Source organism: Chinchilla lanigera, unplaced genomic scaffold (genome assembly GCF_000276665.1).
Source record: "Chinchilla lanigera isolate Chin_1 unplaced genomic scaffold, ChiLan1.0 scaffold00077, whole genome shotgun sequence".
In the NCBI taxonomy this organism is placed as follows: Eukaryota; Metazoa; Chordata; class Mammalia; order Rodentia; family Chinchillidae; genus Chinchilla; species Chinchilla lanigera.
Genome location: NW_004955478.1, coordinates 6,619,466 through 6,639,482, shown reverse-complemented (window position 1 = coordinate 6,639,482; position 20,017 = coordinate 6,619,466). Strand labels below are relative to the sequence as shown.

The following is a 20,017-nucleotide window of genomic DNA, read 5'->3' as shown; positions in this document are numbered from 1 at the left end:
TAGAAAGATCTTCTCTCAAAAATAAAAAATAAAGGGGCTGGGGATTTAGCTCAGCGGCAAAGCGCCTGCCTGGCAAGCACAAGGTCGTGAGTTCGGTTCCCGGTACTGGAGAAAAACCAAAAAAAAAAAATAAATAAAAAATAAAAAATAAAAAGGGCTGGGTATGTAGCTCTATGATAAATTGCCCCTGGGTTTGGGTACAGTACAAAAAAAAAATTTTTTTTAAATTGGGGTCTTGCTATGTAGTTCAGGCTGGGTTTAAACTCACTACATAACCCAGGCTGGCCTCATATTTGTGGCAGTCCTCCTGCCTCAGTCTCCTGAGTGCTGGGATTACAGGTGTACACCACCATGCAAAGAAAAAATTTTTTACTAACTCTGAATTAATGCAGGATGCTTATGGCTGTAAAATATACCAACACCAATGATTATCGGGATATTATTATTATGTAAGCATGTAATATATAAACACAACCCATATAACTATTTAGCATATTTATAATAATTGTCTAAAATTATTTAGTATTCAAACTAAATACTGTAGCATTTTTTAAAAAGTATCAATTTCTGTAAATAATTTCTCTGACTCTATCTTATTCACATGAAAGCAGTATTTTTTCCCTAAAAATATACTTGAAAAGTGTCTACTATGTGGTGTTCTTGTCTAGGTCACTGTACCCTTACCCACGTAACAGAAAAAAGAAAAGAAAAAGGAAAATCATAGCTAGGTCCATGCCTCCCATCTCAAACAGAACTCATTTCCTGGTGAAAGGACAAAGCAAGTAAAAATGCAACCAACAGCACGTTGTCTTTAAATCTGAGAGATATCTTGTCAAAGCAAGTGGAATGTGTGAACCAGGCATGGAACAACACTTATAATCCCAGCTACTCTGGAGGCTGAAGCAGGAGGATCACAAATTCATGATTAGCCTGGGCAACACTGTGACTTAGTGAGACTCTGTTTCAAAAAAAAAGAAAAAAAAAAATTTAAAAGGGCTGAAGATGCTGCTCAGGGTGAAAGCCCTGGGTTTAGTCCCCAGGACCACAAAAGAAAGAAAAAAATAAAGAAGGAAAGAGAAGAGGAGGGGAGGGGAGAGTAGGGAAGGGAAGGAGAGAAGGTAAGAAAGGAGAAAAGGAAAGGAAAAGAAAACATTCACAGGCCAAAGCAGAGCCGGGCCACTTCCTATGACGCACAGGAAGTGGACAGAGCCGGCCATAATGGCGGCGGTGGGGCTGACTAGCTCTGCGATCCCGAGCAGGCCAAGAGTACCTTTGGTCTTCAGACTCCTTTATGAAGTTAGAACACTGGAGTAAAGACGCTAAGGTCTATGCTGGTTCAAACGTCTAAGATTTTATGACAATCTCTGCAAACTCTGGGTGTTGCTGGGTCTCTAAGACACTGAGACTAACCCTAAAGGCAGCACGATGGTACCTGCAAAAATGCTGCTTAGTCATTCGGGCTGGAGAAAACCAGGGAAGGCTTTTGTGCCATGTGGTAAGTGTGTGGTCCCACAGAGTGAAAGGAGAGCCCCTATTTCATTAGCTCAGTAGCTTTCGGCTAACACAAACCAGACCTTCTCAGGCACTGCCCCGAAGCGGAGGGCCTATTTATTATCTACTTGACTCAGGTAGGAAGATTCTAGAAGCACTTTCCAAACTTATAGAATATATTTGATTTCCACTTGAGAAATCTGAAATATCAGTGGAATTTGCTCTTTTCCTCCTCACCACTGAGGGTAGAAGACACCAAGAGCTCTGAACTCTTGAACATGAGTGAGGGAGAAGAACCAAGCCAAGGAGAGCCTTGGGTCCCCTGAAACTGCTCAGCCACCTCTCACCGGCCACGGGCAAACCAAAGCCTGACAGGCGAGGTATGGAAAATCAGCGAGCATGCGCACCGACAGACAGTGCTGGGCGCAGAACACCTGCCACACGTAATAAATCACTTTGCTTAAGTTTATCTTTTTAGCAGAGCACAGTAGATTGTACCCATGCATCACCGCAGATTGTACCCATACCTCTCCTTCCTGCCCTGTTGACAAAGGACAGATTGAGAATGGAGACAAAGCCAGGAGAAAGAAGGGAGAAAAAAAACACAAGATCTGCTGCTACCAGGCCTGTGGGCTAGAAGACATAATAATGATAAAACAGGTTTTTTGTTAGTTTTCTAAGTAGCCATTTGAACAATCTTACAGATTCACCACATTACCTACAGATTTACTACACCTGGATTTACCAAAGAAGCTACCACAGGTTAGGAAATAAAGTTAGCTTTCTTTCGATCCTCTCAGCAAATGCTGTGTGTCTGCAGTGGCAATAGCTTCTCCGACATTTTGTTTTTCTAAAATGATGGGTGAGTGCTGGGATTCACTAACGACAGTGCTTAGCATAAACTGACCCACCGACAACCATAAGGCCCAGAATTCAATATGGCAAATGGGACTTCCAGTTTAGCAATATGGCGACAAGCAACACCACCGGACTCTCTCTACAAACACCTAAAAATACTGGGTAAAATACAGCCTGAAGAAAAAAGGGGCAAACAGAGTGAAAGTGAGTGCCTTGTTTCTGAGACTGCTTCAAGTGATTTACGGGTTTGCATTTTAAAATCCAAGTGGACAAAGGGTAGGGGGCTCTTAGGCTGCCCTAAGGCACAGAATATGAACTCAGACCCTACAAGAATCAAATCAAGATCCCCCAAGGGCTACTTCTTTGTTGGAAACAAAGATAAAGGAGAAAAACAGGCCCTGGAACTGAGGACAATTTTGTGTCCCTGAGAAGTAAGTAGGAAAAAAAAAAACTAACAAGAAAACAACTCTTCCCTGAAAAATGAATATCCCAAACCTGAGGCTTTAGCAGGGGGTCCAGGAGGTCACACGATAAGACAGGAGCAGGAGCACTGGCTCTAGGCCAGCTGCGCGCCTAGGATCTGCCAGAAGAAGCTGTGCAAATTGTTCTACAGAGCCCTACTCTCAGACTTCATAAGATCTCCACAGGTAAAAGTAATAATCCTCCTCCTCCTCTCAAAGTCAGGTTTTTTTTTTTTTTGTACCAGGAATCGAACTCAGGACCTTGTGCTTACCAGGCAGCACGCTGTGCCACTGAGCTACATCCCCGGCCTCAAAGTCAGTTTACAAGAAAATTAAAAATTAGCATATACCAAAAGCACAAAATAGGAGACACAATAAACGAGATTCCTGGGGAACTTGGAATAATAAAATTAAAATTGGAAAGAGAGAAACTACTGTAAAGTCAACAGGTAGAGCAAACAGCAGATGAGACAAAAATGGAGAAACAGTTAAGTAAAATGGAAGGTAGATCTTGGGGAATTACCCAAAAGGCATCAGACAGATAAAGGGAGTAAAAGAGCCAGGCGTGGCGGCGCACACCTGTAATCCCAGCACTTGGGAGGCTGAGGCAGGAGGATCATTGCAAGTTCGAGACCAGCCTGGGCTACAAAGTGAGCTCAAGGCCAGCCTGAACTGCGTAGGGAGACCCTGTCTCAAAAAGACAAAAATAAGTACATGAATAAAATATTTTTTTAAAAAAAAGGAGTAAAAGAATAGAAAAAAGATTTAAAAAAAATTTTTGAAGATAAAAAATAGTTAAAAGCACAGAAAGTACAACGAGGTCACAGGCATTTTGTACAAGGAGCAGGGGACGCAGATGGAAGTTCCAGGTGCGTCCAGCAAGAAGGCTGCTGGGGAAACACCTACGAAGAAAGAGCAAAGCGGGAGACGGGACAGCCTTTAGCCCAGGCTGCAGGGATGAGGTCGGGAGGGAGAAGAAAGGAGCTGCAGTGGGAAGAGGCTCCCCGAAATGCAGCCGTAAGGAAGACTGGGGGCTGGGGATTAGCTCAGTGCAGAGCGCCTGCCTAGCACGCACAGGTCCCTTTAGTCCATCCTCAGCGCTGCGAAAGAAACAAGAAAAGGAAAGTAAGTTTTTTGGCCACGCTGACGGAGAATCCTTGACTCAAAGTCACTTAGGAAAGGAGTCCTGCTTCCTGCAGGAACATACAAGCGCTGGCACCCTGTCACACTCAGCCGTCAGCCCAGGGGACTTACGCCTTCTGAGTGCACCTTGAGAGGTGGCTTCTGAAGCTTCAGTCCTGCTTCCCGCAGCAGGAGATTGAGCAGCGGTTTTAAGGTTGTCACAAAGAAGAAGCACTGTTTTTTGTTTTTCAAACAGGTCTCATTAAGTTGTTGAGGCTGAGCTCCAACTTGTGCTCCTCCTGCCTCAGCCTCCTAGGGTGTTGGGCTGACAGGCATGTGCCGCCGTGCCTGGCAATATTTTAAAGATAACTCTTAGGAATTTTAATGAATTGTAAAAGCCGTGAACCCTCCAGGTAAAGAATTCCAGCTTCTGGGCAGAACAAATACCAATACAGCCATATACAAGCTCAAAGTCATAAGTTCAATCCCTGGTACCGGAAAAAAACAAAACAAACAAACAAACAAACAAAAAAAAAACCCAACGAATACAGCCATATACACAGTAGTGAGACAACAGAACACCAAAGACAGCAAGAAACTTTCAAGAAAGCCAGAGAGACATGAAGACAGTCAGGCAGAAGACTGCTCAGAACATAAACAACTATTTGCTGCAGCTCAGGGAAGATTCTACACCTAGCTAAAAGATGGTGAAAGACAAAGGCAAAATGATGTTTACAAACCAAGACCAACGGTTCTACCATTCCAAGCCTTTTGCTACAAAATGCACTAAAAGATATCTTTCTAAAATATAAAACTTGTACACAGAAGTGGTGAGCAAAGACAGTGGGAAAAATGCACACACACACACACACACACACACACACACACTTATGTGGGGTTGTACAAGACAACAAAAGTAACAGTAAATAAAATACAAAGGCCTAGTAAGATACCCAAAAGAGAAAAAAATTAAAATATTAAATAAAAACAGAATGAATGGGAGTGGGGTGTGCTCAGAGTTCATTTCAGACTGCTCTTCACAGAAAGACGTTACACATTGAAAGGTTACAAGCTCAACGGGAGGGGTTGATGAATCTCAATTCAGTAGGACTCAGGAAATGAGAAAACAAAAGTAGATGAAATGAGAAACAGCATGAAATAAAATAATTTTTAAAACACTCACAATTACTATAAATGTAGCCAGGTGTGGTGGCACACGCCTGTAATCCTAGTACTTGGAAGGCTAAGGCAGGAGGATTGCTGGAAGTTCGAGTCCAGCCTGGGCTACATAGTGAGTTCAAGGCCATCCTGGACTACACAGTGAGACTCTATCTTAAAAAAAAAAAGTATGCACTAGTACGTAGCTAATTTAAGTCTAATGGCACAAAAAATGTAAACCAACTTTAATGCTGTTGGAAATTGCTTTAGTATATTTTAATGCATTTGTATAACAGAATAGATGCATTCATTAAAATACAAAAATATTAAGGATGGTATTATATACACACAAGTCAAATAGATACCCAGAAATATGCATAGCTTGGGCTTGGATTTTAATTTTAAAAGGATGGCTGGCGTGATGGCGCACACCTGTAATGCCAGCACTCTAGGAGGCTGAGGCAGGAGGATTATGGGTATAAGGAAGCCTGGCTACCTAGCGAGCTTGAGGCCAACCTAAAACATAACATGACCCTACCGCACATGGAAGAGAAGAAAGGAAAAGGCACGTGCATTATGTACACAGATAGCAGGCAGGAGAGAGAACAGAGCAAAGTGCGAATGCCGGGGCATCTGTAGTGGGAGGGATGCGGAACAACGTGTTTTATTGTGCCTTTCTGTTTCCCAAGTTCCCTGAGGTGAGCATATGGTGCTTTGCAATTAGGACGAGAAGCAATCATTGCTTCTAAGTGGCAACAGTTCCAGTGTGGGTCCACAGGCTGCGTCTGTGGGCCACATCCAGCCGGCCCCCATGTCTGTCTTGCCTGTGAGTTAGGAATGGTTTTACATGTTTAAATGGCTAAAAAAATGCCTGAAGAGAAGAGTAAAACTTACAGTATGCCACTTCTACTTTTTATGTCTGATCTTTCCAACAGTCTTGTGAGCTGGGTATGGTGGCACAGGTCTGTGATCCCAGCATTCTGGGAGGCTGAGGCAGGAGGATCACAAGTTCAAGCCTGGACTATGTAAAAAGACACTATCTCACAAACAAAAACAAAAAGCAAGGAGTCATCTCCAAGCTGCGGCTTGACCTGCTCTCCTGTGTGTAGGGTTCTTGGGTATCATAAGCACAAACCCCGAGAGCACAGTTCTAGCGAATTCTCAGGACCACTGTGTGTCAGCCAAGCTTCACAGGAATGGAGAGGCCGCCTTTCCACCACGATGCCGCCTAGCACTAACTCTGAGCTTCCAGTTAAGCAAAATTGCTATCCTCCCCTCAAAGAATCTCATTTTTCTCATCAGTAGACGTGGAGCAGTGAAAACAGCACACAAATTATTATCGTGTTTTGAATTTCATCAATAAAACATGGAGATGTGTTTCATCTCTCATCACCTAAAAACCTATATAGTGTCTTTAACGCTGTCTCTTGGCCCGAAAGGCCTGAAATACGTACTGGCCCTTTACAGAACATGTTTGCAGACAACTTGCTCTGATCAGCACAGAGGGAGAGGGCAGTGGGCGGGAGTGCCTGGCAGTCACAGTAGGGACGGAAATTCCCACAGCGGAACCAGAGCCCAATAACCCACCACGCGCTCGCCAGGCTGACCCACAAGCCCGCAGCACTGAGAGCTTGAGCCCCTCTCCTCCTCCTGTTCTGTCCATACTTTATGTGTTTACCTCTCAGGGAGGTGTGAACAACACAAAGAAAAAAAAGTAAAATTGAGGGGGCTGGGGATTTAGCTCAGCGACACAGCGCCTGCCTGGCAAGCGCGAGGTCTTGAGTTCGATTCCCGGTACCAGAAAAAAAACAAAAAAAGTAAAACTGAATTTAGTCAAGTTTGTCACTTTTTAGTAAATTTGGCACAAAGTGTGTTGAAGGAACTTTATGTCATCTCTGGAGTCCCTGTATTGGTGTTTTCTGTCACCTGAAGTAACTGACAACTGGCTCTTCGTATATAGTAAGTTTCAGTTTGCTTTTTCATTCAACAAACCCCAAGGATTTACCATGCACTCTGCCCCATGGCACAGTTGTGGACCAGTCAGCTAGTTAGACTTAGCTCACGGGTGATCGAAAGCAACACATCTCCCAAAACCCTGCATAACTAAAAGCAGTCTTTTAAGAGTACAGGAGGGCAGGAGATATAGCTCAGCAGCATAAGTGCCTGCCTGGAAAGCGGAGGGTCATGAGTTCGATTCCTGGTACCAAAAAAAAAAAAAAAGAGTACAGGAAATGCGAAGTAAAAATAGAAGGTAGCACCATACATCCATTCGAAGAGCTGCCATCAAAAGGGCAGACAATCCCAAGTACTGTTAAGGGTGTGGCAAAGCCAAAAGCCTCATACGTAGCTGGCAGAACATAAAATACAGCCGTTACTTTAGAACATAACCCGACCATTTCTATGAAAGTTAAATGTACACTGAACACAGGACCCAGCAGTTCTACCCAAGGACAGAACGCATTGTCCACACCAAGCCGTTATGCAAATGATTATAGAAACACTGGCCGCCATTGCCCCAGATTGGAAACAGCCCAAGTGTCCACCAACAGGTCACTGAGCAACTGAAATGCCGTGCATCTGTACAATGGGATACTACGCAGCAATGAAAAGAGACAGCTGGGACGGGGATGCAGCTCAACAGCACAGCACCTGCCTGGCAAGCATAAGGTCCTGAGTTCGAGTCCCGGTACCAAAACAAAAGGGGAAGAGTCAACTATTGATACATTCAACATGGATGAACTCAAAAGTGTCATGTGAACTGCTAGGCTCAAAGGACTTCATATTGTACAGAGGGGAGGGGGTCTTGTCTTGGTTTGGTTTAGTTTTTGTTTTGTTTTGTTTTGTTTTTGGTACCAGGAATTGAACTCAGGGCCTTGCACTTGCCAGGAAAGCCCTGGTTTGGTTTGCTTTGGTTTGGTACTGGGCATCGGTCCCAGGGCCTTGCACATGCTAAGCAAACTGTCTCCCACCGAGCTAGCTCCCTAGCCCTCGTGTGATGTTTTAGATGAAATTACTAGACAAAAAGACAAAACTATAGAGCCATAACAGAGACCACTGGTTGCCTGGGGTTGGCTCGGAAGCAAGACTGACTGCAATCCGGGTCGAGGAAACTTTAGGGGCTGACAGAAGGTTCCACACCAGGGGGTGGTGATGGTTCTGGACAGTGACGGATTTACTAAAACTCATCATCCACTTAAAAAGCGTGTTCATGACATGCAAAATACATCTCAATAAGGCCATTTAAAATAAAGCCATAGGAGCAGGGGAGCAGTTGGACACTGGGGTGCACACCTGTGATCCCAGCTGCTCAGCGGCTGAGGCAGGAGGATCATAACTTGGAGGCCGGCGGGGCGACACGGCGAAAGCCTGTCTCCGGGAATCAAACTCAGGACCTTGCGCTTGCCAGGCAGGTGCTTATACTACTGAGCTATATCCCCGGCCCCTCTGTCTCAAAACATAAGGGGCAGGGGGAGAAGCTCAGCGGGACATTGCATGCCTGGCAGGCACCAGGCCCTGGGGATGCAGTCCCGGTAACAGCAAAAGCAGCAACAAAAACGGAGCTGAGGGGCAGCGGCCTAAGCTTCAGAAGCAGAGGTTCTGAGTGGCGATGTGCAAGACTTTCAGCTGAGCTGGAGATTTCACTGTGTGCAAAGGCAAGAAGGCTCAAGGACGCAGGTGGTGTTTAGGGACAGGAGGGAGGCCTGCGGCCCTGGCGGGCAGGAGGCACTGCAGAGGGAGAGGCACGAGGCAGCAGGAGGCCTTGCTGAGATGCTGAGATTTCACCTCGTGAAGGGTGGAAGTCAGTGAGGAGCTTCAGGCGTGAACGACACATTGCGGCTTCGGAGGACCCGGAGGGACACATATCAGTGCTAGGACGCCTGTCTAGCGCCTGCGAGGCCCTGGGTCCCATTCCCAGATCCACCAAAGCCGACTCCGGTGGAAATGTGCAAAAAGGCTGACTTGGAGGTAAGGGGGAAGAACACATAAATGAAAGCAGAGCTCTTCGCAAAGAGGGCGGAGGCAAAATCCAGACGCTTGGAAAATGGTACTGACTACAGCAGTTCTTCCTGACCTGCAGTTTCGACTACGCACAGCCGAGAAATATTAAACAACAGATTCCGGCAGCATGCAGCTCACAGGCTGTAAACTGCAGGCTATTTCGAGTGACATGGTGAAAACTTGCGCAGTCCCACTCCACCCCACAGGGCAAGAATCACCCTTGTGTCCAGCGAATCCATGCTGTATGCACAGCCCACCCGTAAGGCACTCGTGACCTCTTAGTTATCAGACCAAGGCTTGTGATACAGGGCATCTGTTGAAGTAACCTGTATTGACTTTTTTCTTTCTGTTTTTTGTGTTTTTTTGGTTTTTGTTTTTTTGTTTTCGAGACAGGGTTTCTCTATGTGTCCCAGGCTGGCCTTGAACTTGTTGTGGTGATCCTCTTGCCTCAGCCTCCTGAGTGTTAGGATTACAAGTATGTGCCACCAGGTCCAGCAGTAACCCATATTTATTTAATAACGGCCCCAAAGCCTAAGAGTAGAAATGCTAGCAAGTTTATTACAGTGCACTATTCTAACTGCTCTATGTTATTACTAGTTATTGTTTTTAATCCAACACTGTGCTTTTTTTTGAGACAGGGTCTTGCTATGTAGTTATCTGGCCTTGAACTCACTATGTAGCCCAGGCTGGCCTCCAATTTGTGGCAATCCTCCTGCCTCAGCCTCCCGAATGCTAGGATTACAGGTGTGTACCACCACCATTTCCGGCCTCTGTGTTAATTTATAAATTGAAATTTATTAGAGTTACGCACATACAGGAAAAGATAATAGTCTGTATAGGGTTTCTTCCACCTGTGGTTGCAGGTACCCAATGGGGCCCCTGGAACATCCACCAAGAGGATAAGATGGAGGGTGAGTTACTTAGTTTCTAATAGGAGATGGGATATAGGGGACACATCTTCATTTCTTCCGATTTTAGCAACTCAGAAGACAATGATGTCATTAAAAAAGCCAGGCGTGGCAGCACATACCTGTAATCCCAGCACTGGGGCAGGAGGATCACAAGTTCAAGTCCTGCCTGGGTAAGATCCTGTCTCAAAATAAAAAGTCAAAAAGGTCTGGGGCTGTGGCTCAGTGCAAAGGGCCTTGGTTCAATTCCCAATACTGAAAAGAAAAAGAAAAAAAAAAAGTGCCAAGCAGTAAAAGCAGCTTTGGGGGGGAAGGAAGTAGCAATAAATCACGTCTTAAGCTGATTCTGAGGTGCAGTGAGGATCTTCAGATTCAAATACCCAATGTACAGTCACAAAATTGGACCGTGTCTGGGGCTGACGCTAGCTGTGATTGGGGGATCACTGACAAGATGATCACTGAAAGGACTGAGTTGAAATTCTTATAGACACACAAATGGCAAGACATTAGGGCTCAAATTAATGAAAAGGCAAAGAAAGCCGGGAGAGGTGGCACATACCTGTAATCCTAGCACTGGGGAGGCTGAGCCAGGAGGATCTCTGTGAGTTCAAGGGCAGCCTGAACTACACAGTGAGTGCCTGTCTCAAAAAAAGAAAAGAAAAGAGAAGAGAAGAAAAGAAAGGAAAAGAAAAAAAAAAAAGACAAGAAAAGAAAAAAGAAAAGCCTGCTTCCTTGTCAATACCCGCAAAGACATTAAATAAATGCCTTCTCCTAGGTTGCTGTTCTTATTGTCAGTTTGTTCTCGCTTACGTAGCCCAGGCTGGCCTCAAACTCCTAGTGATCTCCCTGTCTCAGCCTCTAGAGTGCTGGGATTACAGGTGTGCACCACCACTCCCAGCTAAAATTTTTTCAAAGGGCTGGGGATGTAGCTCAGTGGTAGAGCACTTGCCCGGAATGTGCAAGGCACAGAGTTCAATCCCCAATACCACACAGACAAAACTCCCCTGTTGCTAATAGGAGCATGAACCTGCTCTTCCAAGTTAAAGGTAGACGGTCAGTTTCACACTGTGTTCAACTTACCTGCAACTATCCAAGTTCACATCGGTTCGCACACTCAGGGGAATAACACACCACGGACACTGCCCTGTGCAGCTTCCCAGTGCCCCAGCAGGTCTTTTACTAGCACAGGCCAAAAATTTCATACATTATTATACACAGAGCGCCAAGAAATACAGACGATGGGCTGGGGATGTGGCTCAGTGGTGGAGCGCTTGCCTAGCATGCACAAGGCCCTGAGTTCAATCCCCAGTACCACCAAAGAAAAGAAAAGAAAAGAAAGAAGAAAAGAAAAGAAAAAGGAAAGGAAAGGAAAGGAAAGGAAAAGAAAGGAAAAGAAAGGAAAAGAAAGGAAAAGAAAGGAAATATAGACAAAAGGCAGCAGGCTAAATGTCAGGAGTCCCAACCCCTATGCTGCTGTCTTTTCCCACCACACAGACAAGTTGATTATATTCTCCCACTTCCCCTATGTACAAACGGCAGCTAACAGTGCGCACAACATCTTCAGGTACCGTGGAATCTGTCCAGAGTTTAGGGATTCAGCCAGGTACTGTTCAATGACGAGAATATTAGAAATTGGAAAGGCCGGGCTCTTTCCTCAGCAGAGGAAGGCATAAAAACCTCCTGTTGGTGTAAAAAGAGGAAGGGAAGCAAGGCGCCTGCCCTGAATTGAGTTCTTAGATAGCCACGGGCAGCGAGAGGAGAGACCATTTGCGTTTAACAGCTCATCATCCAAATGGCTTCAGTCCCTGCTTTAAAAAAAAAAACAAAACCCGGCAAGAAGCAGGAAACTGGTTCCAAACGCGAGGTCATGAAAGCCGCTCTGGAACGACTTGATTGTGTCCACTACCAGTGTGAGAGGTGCAGCTTTCGATTTACTTTACCAACCGGTCACCACTGGCTACCTTGCTGAGCTCGTCATTAGAGACATAGAGTTAAGCAACTAAAATATTCAATGCGTGAGTGAACAGAGAACAGGGGGGTTTGTCTGTTGTGTGGAAACCGGGGCCGTGCGCATCCTAAGCAACCGCTCTACCGCTGTGCTCCACTCTCACAAAAGCCTGCGTCTCTAACACGTCCGCTTCAGCAGGAGCTAAGACACATGTATGAGAAGACTGCCTTTTTTTCAGCACTAGGGATTGGCCCGAAGGCCTTCCCTCTGAACTACACCTTCCTCTTTTATTTTTTTAAGCCAGGGCCTTTCTAAATCCCTAGACTGGCCAGGCTGGGCTTGATGAGTTTGTGATCCTCCTGCCTCAGCCTCCCAGAGTGCTGGGACTCCAAGCATGCTCCCCTAAACTCAGAGAAACAATCTTGTAAAAGTAGATGAATTAGCTTTACTATTCAACTATTTTGGCAGCTACCTGTCTATAACTACTGCACTGTTCCATTTCCCTACCCTCAAACACAGAAAGTTGTGGAGTTTCAAATTTCTGAGATGCCACATTATGTGGAAGGTCTAGCACACCCAAGATGCTGAGGCGGAAGAATCCCCAGAAGGTCAAGGCCAGCCTGAGCTACATAGCGAGTAGCCTGAACCATGTGATGAAACCCTGTCTCAAAAAAACAAAATAATAACAATAGTAATAATAATAATAATATGCAATATGTTAAAGGTCTAGTGCAAGCAAAACCTCCCAACATGGCTAGATGTTTTGTCAAGACAAAGACAAGAAGTTTATTTGGTTTTTGTTTTTCTGCTATCTGCCAAAAACAGATAGAGGCGTGCTTATTATTTTTGATTTTTTCTTGTCCCTTTAAAGAAAAGTGTTATGCTCATTTTAATGGCAGTTTAATCCCAGTTTAAGCCCAGAGCTTCTTTTTTTTGGCTTTTTTTCCAGTACCAAGAATCGAACTCACGACCTCACACTTGCCAGGCAGGCGCTGGCTGAGCTAAATCCCCAGCCCAATCCCAAATCTTCAACAAGGCTTCAAAATGAATGATCACGATGCAGCCAGCTGACCATCTCCAAATTAAGCTGACAGCTCCTAATCTCAGGCTTCAAAGGGTGTACATATCAGCATCCTGAAGAACAATTCTCCGGGTCACTTCTAACTTTTTCCAAATGCTGAGCTCTTCCAAACCAGAACACAAGGAAAAACACAGGCCAAGGAGCTTTGCTAGGTCAGCATTTGCCAAGTCACCCTCAGAAAGCACAAATTAAGTACACCAAATGGCTCCAACTGCTTGGGTGACAGTGGGCAGGTGGCAGACAGGGAGAAAGTGCAGAAGGCGCGTAAGGGGCACAGCACCTGATACGCGGCCTCACACTCGTCATCCCAGCACCCTGGGAGGCTGAGACAGGAGGATCACAAGTTTGCGGCCAGCCTGAGCACCTCAGAAGATACTGTCTGAAAATTTAAAAAAAAAAATTTTTTAAAGGCTGGGAATGTAACTCAATGTAAAGGCCCTGGGTTCAAGCCCCAGTACTGCCAAAAAACAATATAAAATGAAAGGGCTGAGTGTGTAGCTCAATGGTAGAGTGTCTGCCCATGCACAAGGCCTTGGGTTCAATCCCTAGTACCACAAAGGGCAAGAGACAGTGGTCAGTCGTTCTAGAAAGGCCGGGAGGGGGAAGAAACAGAGGTGAGCTGAGTGGGGGTCAGAATAAAGCACAGAAGTAGGTGGCTTTGAGCACCCCTAGGGATATCACACATCTGCTTTAGGGGAGGACATACAGAGCTTTTTTTCTTTCTTTCTTTCTTTCTTTTTGTGATGATGAGGATTAAGGTCTGGAACCCAAGGCCTCAAGCACACAAGCAAGCGCTCTACCACTGAACCACCCAGCCCTTTTCTGTGTTTTTGTTGTTGTTATTGCGGTTTTATTTTTTTCCTCAAAGTTGCGCCATCCTGAAGGCTGGTTTCATATGATAAAACCACTTTATTCTGGGTAAATCCATCGACATCCATGTACTAAGTGACATGTACAGACTAAGGAGACAAAAAAACAAATGGAATTCACCTAGAGTAAGACCCCAAAAGCATTTTAAGGGCCCGGGATGTCGCTCATCCTCAGACCCACTGGGGAGAAGGTGCCGGGGAGTGCATTCCCTAGCAAAACAAAGAAGAAACAAACAAACAGCAACAGCACCCTATCATTTTCGGTGTACCTTGTCAGAAAGTAATGTACCAGCTGGGAGCCAAGGTAAACAGCTGGGAAAATAAACACTTTTAAAGCAGAGGGGACTCTGTTATTGGCGCAAGTAATCAACCCTACCTTTTACAACACTAAAGTACCTCACTTTGTCCTTCCCGGTCTCAGGGACATCCGGACCACAAGAAACGTAGGCTCCCTCTACACTGTTCTTCTATTTCTCTTAGCTTAAATTTAAAGGAGAAAAACCGTAATCAGAAACAAAATCATCTCTTTAGGATCTTCCCAACGGCTCTGAAAAACGTAGAACATCCTGGTTCAGGTCTCAGACACTTGCATTTTCTATCCCTTTCTTTAGAAACTGAAATTTCTTCCCTCTCCAAGCAGAAAAGAATCCAGTAAAAGGGTCGGTCGTGCCCTAGTTTGGGGAACTGCTGAAGAAGCAGGAACCACAACAATATGGAGAGAACTATCCCTTGCGGGGAGGGGAGACGGGCCAAACAAAGATACCTGGAGTCTGACTGGAACTTCAGGAGCAATTTAAACCTTGTGCTCCAAATGCCTAAACAATGGCTTCTCTTTATGCACAGTTCAAAAGACCTCTTGCATCAGAAGGTACCTCCGAGTAAGACTGCGGCTAATTCTCCCAGCAGCAGAAATCCACTCCGACGAATAACAAAGCTCTGCTGTGATTCATAACAAGGATTAAACCCAGTGGGATAAAATGCACAGCTGCCAGGTCACCTAGGTGGAGAGCAGAGCATGGAAAACTTGAGTGCACATTTCTCCCCGCTCTGCAGCCCGGGCTGCTGGAACTAGTTCCTTTCAACGTTGCCTGTCACAATTTTTCGCTCTCACTGTTCAAGGAGAAATTAGTTAACAAGGAAAGTGCCTGGAGAGACAGCGGAAGGGCATTACATAAGTAGCACCACTGTCCTCAGCCCACAATCGTGAATGCAGCCCTTCAAAATAGCATGTCGTTACATAAAACCCAAAGGTTCCCCAGTCTGTCTCCTCACTCGAAAAGTTGCCTTTGTTCTGGGCCTTGGTTTCCCTTCGCATACGCTCTCCCGGACCCCGTCCTGCTAAAAGAGTCTGCTAACAATCTCCCAACCGCATGCCACACATAGGACGCTGACTTCCCAGCCACAGACCTTTCCTGCCAAAATACACACTCGTGGTCCCGTCCAACTTGCTTCCAAGGACGTCCCCAGCACCCAAGTTCACTGCCATCCCTTCTTTACACTTGCCCAGTTTGCAAGCGATTAATACGTTAATGTTCCTGCTGAAATAATTATGCAGTGATATGTTGCCTGGGGTTTGCTTCAAGTCATCCGAGGTTGAGGGCAGAAAGAGGCAGTTTACCAGAAACTGGCCGTGCATTGATTGTTGTAGTGGGGCGATGGGTCTACTTTGGCTTATGTTTCAGTGTTTCCACCGTGAAAAGTCTGAAAATAATCGGGTGTCACGAAGCCGGCGCAAGACCCCAAGATTTGAACCCAAGATCTCCTGACTTGCAGACCAGCATCCTCTCCGCCACGCTATTACTTTTGGTGGATGATTTTGTAGTTGCTAATCCTGCCTTTTCCCCCTGCTGTATCAAGTTATATTCACTTATTCATTTGACACAAAAAGCCCTGGTTGCTCTCCTCGAGGCGCTGACCGTGGACCTGAGGACACAGGTAAACAGATAAATCACAGTCAATGGCAAGCGCCCCAACCAAGATGGGAAGCCACTGGCCAAAACCGGTTTCCTACCGGGAAACAGAGGATGACGCGTACTGGGAGGAGACCAGCCCGAAGCGGGGGATCTGAGGTGGAGCTCAAGAGCCAAGAGGGGTTACTCGGGGTGAAGGGGTTTGGAGACAGGCATACAGTTCAGGCAGGAGTTACCGCACTGGCCAAGGTACAGTTTGAGAGCGGTTTAGTGAGGGGACTTCGAGGGCACTTGAATGCCAAGTCAAGGGGCTGGACTTTAGCTCTCAGGCAGTCAGCAGCCAACGTGGGAGAGACAGGATCACCCCGCTGGTCTCCCAGGAAGCCAACTGGCAGCCGTGTGAGGTGCGCCCGGCCGGAGCAGGCTTTCATAACAGGCCAGAGGCAGGACTACCGCCAGAGGTGGCGGTTTTTCCTGGGGCACGCAATCTAAGCAGGTGCCCCAAAACTCAGCAATCCAGATAATTATCATTTTAACACAATATTTAAAAAATCAAAATGAATCCAAAAATCCACGATGAAAAAAAGATAGATTATCTAACTTCAAAGTAAAGACAGGCAGTTGCTGATTGCTGTAGGAGCCCGTCTTTTTTGTTTGTTTGTTTTTTGTTTTTCTTCCGGTACCGGGAATCAAACTCACGACCTCGCACTTGCCAGGCAGGCGCTGTGCCGCTGAGCTAAATCCCCAGCCTCCGAGCCCGTCTTTATTTTAAGGCCACTGGCCATGGACTGCCCAGCCACTACTGGCTGGGACTGAGGAGCGGGACGGTGGTAAGGAACAGGCTACACAACGTGAAGCTCTGCACAGTCACTTTAAAAATTATTATCATAGAGCTTTGCTAACATTTCCTATTTGGTTCACAACGTAAGAGGCTATTCTGTTAAGTGTACACAACGGGGTACACATTTCCCCCCTGCCTCAGGCCCCGATCTTACCTGGCAGGATCATGCAATAGATAAATCAGTGAACAAGGAGGGACAGTTCTAAAGCAACCCCAAAAGTTCAGAGGTTTTTTAACCAACATTCCCGGACTGAAGACAGGGGGTGGAAAAGAGCACAGGGCGGGAAGCCGAGGGCCGGCGGGAGACGGAAGAATGGAATCCCGCCCCCCCGGAGAAAGCATGAATGCTCCAGGAACCAAAATCCCATTCTCCTAATCTTCTGTATCATTTTGCCCCCACTTCAATAAGTTCCTATTAACTATTGAAGCAGAAAAGCAGAGCTTAAATCCAAGGTGCACAAGACCCGCTCTGAACAGCAGGTGCAAGGATGACTATTCAAAGAGTAACAGCCATTGCTGGTGACTAAGACTCCCCAAGTCTAATAATGTCCCATCTCATTTTGCATTTTTGGACTAGGGAGCAGAATAATGGAAGTGAGTACTTGACTTTCTGGTCTCTACAGCTATAGTCTGATCAGAAGACAGGCTGACAGCATTGCCGCCTCCATCGGCCTTGTTCGATTGAAGGGAACCAATGAGCTGCTTTTCCAGTTTGCTGTATCCAGTGTCAACTGGATCCCCACTTCCGTCTCCTGTGATCTCCGCTCCGCTCGCCTTCACTGCAGTCAGATGCAATGCAGATGCAGCCACACCCGGTCTCCACCCGGCAAACCGGAGGCTGCAGACTGGACAGTGTGAACGCAGGAAGGCGTGCAGTCCTGTCGGTGAATCATCAGGTGTGGGAAATGCTTTAGGGAGACTCGGGATGACTGGAGAGGGAAGGCCCTAATAAACAAGAGCCTGGAGCTGGGGATTTAGCTCAGCGGCACAGCGCTTGCCTGGCAAGCGCAAGGTTGTGAGTTTGATTCCCGGTACCGGAAGAAAAACGAAACAAAACAAAAAACAAACAAACAAGAGCCTTTGAACCCTCACAGCTCCACGATGTCTCAGAAGGCCAAATTGCTTTGAGAGGGAAGTACAGATATTGTGGCCCATGACAAGGCCCAGCCCAGGAGCGATGACTAAACAGGAAATGGGTTACTTAGAAGTTTAACAGATGTCTGAGTATGCAAAGTGCAGGCAGAAGAGCGATCCTCTGATAAACCTATAAAGTTTTGAAGACCAATTAACCTTGGCAGAGGCATGGCCTCCTTAGACAGTACCTGCTTGTATCATGCTTACTCACAATGAATGAATGATTAGTTACTTAAAGCTATTGTTTGGTGGGTGTCACTAGGCACCCTGTGTTTCATAGGCATAATTTTGTAAACCACCCAAAACCCCTGAAAGGGCAGGCATTTTCTGCATTTCACAAAAGGAAATGTGGAAAGGTGATGTCATTTGCCTGAAGTCAAAGATCTGGGTATGGTGGGGTGTGAATTCAAACCCACAGCAAATTACACTTACAGGAACTAGCAGTTATTCCTTCTGAGCTCTCAGGGACCTTTCGGTTTCTCAAGGGATTAGAGGAAACTATTTACTCCCCTCATTTACATGAGGCCCCGGGTCCCATCCCCAGCACTGCATGAATAAATGAATGAATGATGAATGAATGAATTTAAAGACCATCCCACAAGCTAGGCACGGTGGCACATGCCTGTAAATCCAGGGCTTGAGAGGCACAGGTAGGAAGATTGCGAGTTCAAGGCCAGCCTGGGCTATGTAACAAGTTCAAGGCCAGGGGCTGGGGATTTAGCTCAGCGGCAAAAGCGCCTGCCTGGCAAGAGCAAGGTCGTGAGTTCGGTTCCCGGTACCGGAGAAAAACCAAAAAAAAAAAAAAAAAAAAAAAAAAAAAAAAAAAAAAAAACAAGTTCAAGGCCAGCCTGGACTCCATAGTGAGACCCTGTTTCAAAAAAATAAAACACAATAAATTTTTTCATAATGTATGTATCTATAAACTAGCACACAGTATACCACAAATATACAGTACAGGTTTTCATTTTTAAATGAGTGAATGAGTGAAGTATCCAAGAGTAATGTCATGCCCCTGCCCAAGCTAGAGAACATATTCATTCCTATCAGAAAATAGCTCCCACAATTATCAGACCTTCAACATCTGCTTCCTAGAATTGTCTCTGAGCCCTATTGATAGATACAAAAGTAAGTAAATACCAGGAGCAGAGGCTGTGGGCTGTCACTGGCAGCTGAAAGTCATCCTTTTATTTCTACAACTTTTGTTTCTGCAAATGCAGTAATGTCATGGTCACACCAATGGCAAACACAGCTGCTTTCAACCCTATTCTGGACTTCTTTTATTAACTAAATGTAGTGCTTGACTTTAAAAAAAAAGTCAACATTAAAAGGCTCATCAAGGGCCAGAGATATAGCTCAGCCGCATAAGTGCTTGCCTGGCAAGCCTGAGGTCATGAGTTCAATTCCTAGTACCAAATAAATAAATAAATAAATAAATAAATAAATAAAAGGCTCATCAATTATACATAGAAAAAAAATGTGACATAGGAATTGATACCTTGTATTATCAGTTAAAAATTAATTTAGATTTTAAAAAACTAACACAACAACTGACATTAACTAGCAGATAAGCCAGGTGAGGTGGTGCACTCCTGTGATTCCAGCACTCAGAGGGCTGAGGCAGGAGGGTCATCACGAATTTGAGGCCAGCCTGGGCTACATAGCAAGACCTTGTCTCAAAAAACAAATAAAAAACTTAAAAGTAAAGCTGAATAAATATCAGATAAGAGAGAGTTTGGACTGGGGGTACAGTTCAGCGATAGAGCATTTGCCTAGTATGCACAAGGCCCTGGGTTCTGTCTCCAGCACTGAAAAAGACAAAAGGATAAAAGGAAGGAAAAGAGGTAGGGAGGGACGGAGGGAAGAGGGAAGGGAGGGAATAAGGAGGGAGGGAGCAAGGAAGGGAGAGAGGGAAGGAGAAAGGGAAGGAGTAAAGAAAGATTATAGAATTCAATGTGTTAAAGAAACAAATGATTGTACTGGAGTAAAGTACAAAGCAAGGTCGGAACTGGTACAAAATTAAATGGGTCACTGGAGAGGGGAGATTAGTGGATCACTCTAGGATAAATGCACATAGTTCAAAGAGGGCAGGAAAATGTAAAACTGAGTAATCACATAAGAACGAAATCCAGAGGCAGACAAGGAGTCCTAATTTTGGAGTAAATCAAGATTAGACCAAGAATCAAGAACACACAGACGGCTGGGGATTTAGCTCAGCGGCACAGCGCTTGCCTGGCAAG

General features: G+C 45.5%; 1 protein-coding gene across 1 annotated transcript in view; it reads right to left on the bottom strand.

Annotated features, from left to right (window-relative positions):
- Pitpnc1 (phosphatidylinositol transfer protein, cytoplasmic 1) overlaps positions 1 to 20,017 on the bottom strand; it is a 240,031-nt gene that overhangs the window by 208,234 nt on the left and 11,780 nt on the right. The gene's annotated exons all lie outside the window — the stretch shown is intronic.